We start from the raw sequence: 4025 nt of genomic DNA on the forward strand, positions 1-4025 counted from the left end.
AGAAACCAAAAAGCTTTTTAAAAATAAAGTACATTTGCAAGGAAGGGAGGCACAAAGGATTTGTATACTTTTTTAAAAATTAGCAACTTTGTGCATAAACTTGAACCCTAATCTTTTTTTTTCTTCTTCTTTGGTTTGTCACCCTAGAGCTTGTCACCTCCTTTCTTTCCTTCCCCTATTATCCAGCTGACCCTTTGATTCAAAGAGAACAGTTTCTCATTCTGTGTGGAGGACATGACAGAAGTCAAGCTACCTGCTCAAGGAAGAACAGCTGACAACATCTTTATTCTTTGTAATGAACCTCTTATCCTGGATGGTGCATAAACACATGATCTTTCTGAAGCCATGACCAAACTGGGAGACAAACTCAGCCTTAGTGGAGTTAGCAGTGACCTGCTAAGTTACGTTCTTAAGTCCAATACCTGTTTGGACTCTGGTAGAAGAGTTTCTTTGGAGAAACTCTGGTACAGTTGTTCATCTGCAGCCTCACCTGCAGAATGGACTGGTGACATGTATTCTGTCCTGATGCTTTTTGAAGGACACACAGAAGCTTTAAGGGACAGATATCAAGGCATACCTAACTGATACACAGGATTTACCTACCCCCAAAATATACAATATTTATATTCTCTATGAATTTTGGCTACATATTTTGCAAGGTTTACAACTGAGATCCTTAAATGAGTCTCCAGGGATAAAGTGCTCATCTACTAGCTTTATTTCATCTAACTATGGAAAATCTCAGCCCCAGTTTCTAGAACCTTTTACTAATTTCCATCCATTACACATAGGTAATATAAGTGTATTTCATCAAAAATTTCCAACACTGTTTTCAGTCAAGTCAAATCAACCATGACATTCTGCCAGGTTAAATTCAAGATTTGCTACTAAGCCCCCTCTACTTGCCTGCAGGTACCAAATGTGAGCTCCAGAGTGGCACTCATTTTAAAAGACAGAGAAGTTTAACAGTCATTTACAAACACCTTTGGTCTAGATCAGCCCAAACATGATAACCAGCTGGGCATATAATAAAGGCCAGCCTCCCTTGTTGGTCCCTAAGGAAAAGAAATTGCAAGCACTAGCAACTGCTGATGGTTGAGATCTCTTCTATTTGTGAACTGTCTGGCTGTCTGGTGATGAGTTAAACTTAGGAGTAACAAAGCTCTTAAAGCATACCTTTAATTGCAAAAAGACCAGGCTTCCAAGGGCTCTTGTCCATTTACCTACCCCAGAATCAATAAACACTACGTAATCCACTATTTGGTTTTTTAATGCTTCACATGAATGTGGATACCTTGATAAAATCCCACAAAAACATTGTGGGAAGCAGTGAAAAATAATCTGGTTTAGAAATTATGAGTTCTTTTGGGAACTTTTCAGTAAAATCCAAACAGAACTAGTAAAACTGACCCTTATCTCAGTGAAGAGCATTTCAACAACCTGGAGCTGTGAAAATTCACAGTGAACAAGCCCACCCAGCAAGTTTAATGCCAGCTCTGCTATGCTACAAGCTGCCACCAGATCTTTGCAGTCAATCCACAAGTCAGCAAAACAGAAGTCTCAGTAAACCCTGTGTGAGTTCCATCTCGCTATGGAAATTAATACAGTGAATTAGATGTGTGATTTACATCGTTCTCTCAGTTCCTGCAGCAGCTAGCACTATATATGCTCCCGAGAAAGAACAGGCATGAGCAGTAAATGGATAACTTGTCCCCCAGGAAGATTTCCCCTCTAATACCTTATGCCCTAAAAGCCAAGTTTTTCCCAGACTTGAAGTTTTTCATTCCTTATAGCCTTCTACAGCTTTGCTATTCACTATTTGTCTGCCACACACAGACACAGTCCAAGCACAAGATTGTTCAGGGCTCCTGAAAGTTCCTTCTTTCAGTGCCTGTTAATTTTTTATGGTGCACCCACAGGCTCTTACAGAATGCTAGTTAAACACTTCTACAGCATCAAGAGTTCCTTGTATTTTTGGGGGAGGATGGAAGGACAGAACAAAAGCAAAACAAAATAAAAAGCAATTAGGAAAAAAAAGAAGACACCTCATTCTTGTTTTCATTTTTTCCTGGCAGATAGCCATGCACACTCTATTATTCACATTTTCTGAAGCTAGCTATCAGTCAGGCCCACTAGGGCTGACTGAGGTATATGACAGAAAAGACCCATAGCAGGAGACTGCTTTTTCTTACACAGCAGGATCGATTCAGGGCTTGTAACAACCACCTACAACTCCTTCCTTGAGCAGCATTATTACTGGAAGCTGTCACATTCCTGCAGTGCCCTGCCTTCCCCACTAATATCAGTGTTTGGAAGAGCAGTGAGGAAATCAGTCTGTCAGACACTTTGGTACATTCCTAAAGTACTGTGACAGCCTCAGCAGCTGGGAAGATTAAGTCCTTTCACCCTTGAATATGGGAGAGTTGCTCATCCAAAATGTTAGATCTAAAATAACAGACGTTTAAATTTTTAAAAATCATCTCATCCTGAAAATATAGAAAGTTCATTCAGCATGCTGAATTGATCTATCCTCCTAACACTTAAGACTGTTCAAAAGCAGCCAGGGAACAAGTGTATTTTCTAGCACTAGACATCACCTGAACACCTCCAACAATTCTAGCCCCATATTCATACACTGAGGCATGAAAAGCAAGCAACTTTTTTTCCAGTGTGACACCCCAAACCAAAAAATCACTTCTTTTCAACTACTTTACCTCTACAAGCAGAACTGCTGGCTTAGGGCTAGCTGAAAGCCAAGTTTAAAAAAAAAAAAAAAATCAAAAGAACAACAAAAAACTCCAACACCATAACAACAAATATTCAGTGAATTGGTAATTTCTTTAAGTTTACATTAGACCTAAGTCACACAAAGTTCCCAGCAAAAGGACAGTCATTCAGACTTCAGCAGTCCTACCATTTTCAGCAACTGCAGCAGAATCAAGTCCTAGGGAATGTCTTTCTCCAAGCAGCTACAAGCAGCTCTGATGAGAGTCTGGCACCAAATGGTTTGGGCTACAGTTTTGAAGCTGCCAACACTCCCAGCAGGTATTATTCTGGATGCTGGAGCATACCCTTCAGACAAGAACATTCATGTTTCCAGCAATCCTGGTCCTCAGGCAGGCTTAGTGGAACTCTGCACCAGTAGATATTGATCAATGTTGACACATTTCAAAGAAAACATCTTAGGTCTAATAAATAAAGTGTTTTTCAAAGAAAACTTTTCTCTGAAAATGTTTGACTAGGGCTACTGCTAGATCAATCTCAGCCTCATCTGACACTACTCCAAACCAATTTTAGAAGCAGAAATCCGTAAAGATTGCTGCTGCTTCAGCTGAAGCGTTACTGTCAGACCAGCTCTCTCCTCGTCCACCCCCATCTTCCTTCCACCTCCACTCAAGCTCTGGCTAAATTGTCCCTTCTATGTTTATGCTGCTGGGTTAATTCACAAATTTGCTATGCTTGGAAGTAGACCAGTCCTTTGCCAACTGCAGAACTGAGCTGCGTGCCCTCTTGCACTGCAGTTTGAGACCAACTGCTCTGGCATTGGCATATTGTAATTCTCACTTTGCTTGCACTTTCAGCGTACTAAAACGAGGAGAAGTTGAAGTGTTACAGTTTGGAACAACTCGAGCATTTCTCTGCCTGCCAACTAGCTCCAGGAGGCATGAAGGAATTCTGACTATTTCTCAGGCTGCCGTGAAACTTCATGATTCCTTACGAACACGTTGTGACCAGCACATCTTGTGCACTGTTTTCTCTCTGGGGTATCTCTGTTCCATGCTGCTCACTGAAGGCGAATTCGCATCCTCCTCCTAATGGGACACCTGGTGCAAACACAGTCCCTTTCCCACAGCTGATCCGCTCTCGGTTTTCCCGGAGCAACGCTAATGCTCCCAGCGCCAGCAGCAGCAGCTGAGGCTGAGCAGACAAAGACGGCGGAGGTGGGAAAGCCTCTTACCAGGGAATTAGGTGCGGCTTCCCCAGCTGCGACAGAGGAGCAGCCCTGAACGCCCCGCGCGGAGCGC

General features: G+C 42.1%; 1 protein-coding gene across 1 annotated transcript in view; it reads right to left on the bottom strand.

Annotated features, from left to right (window-relative positions):
• The window catches only part of MARCH8 (membrane associated ring-CH-type finger 8), an 86595-nt gene extending 82615 nt beyond the window's left edge, over nt 1–3980 (bottom strand). The window contains exon 1 of the mRNA XM_017725954.1: nt 3959–3980. The gene's annotated coding sequence lies outside the window, so the exon portion shown is untranslated. The remainder of the gene's footprint in view (nt 1–3958) is intronic.
• Nucleotides 3981–4025: the final 45 nt, after the last annotated feature.

Source organism: Corvus brachyrhynchos, unplaced genomic scaffold, assembly GCF_000691975.1.
Source record: "Corvus brachyrhynchos isolate BGI_N302 unplaced genomic scaffold, ASM69197v1 scaffold61, whole genome shotgun sequence".
Taxonomy (NCBI): domain Eukaryota; kingdom Metazoa; phylum Chordata; class Aves; order Passeriformes; family Corvidae; genus Corvus; species Corvus brachyrhynchos.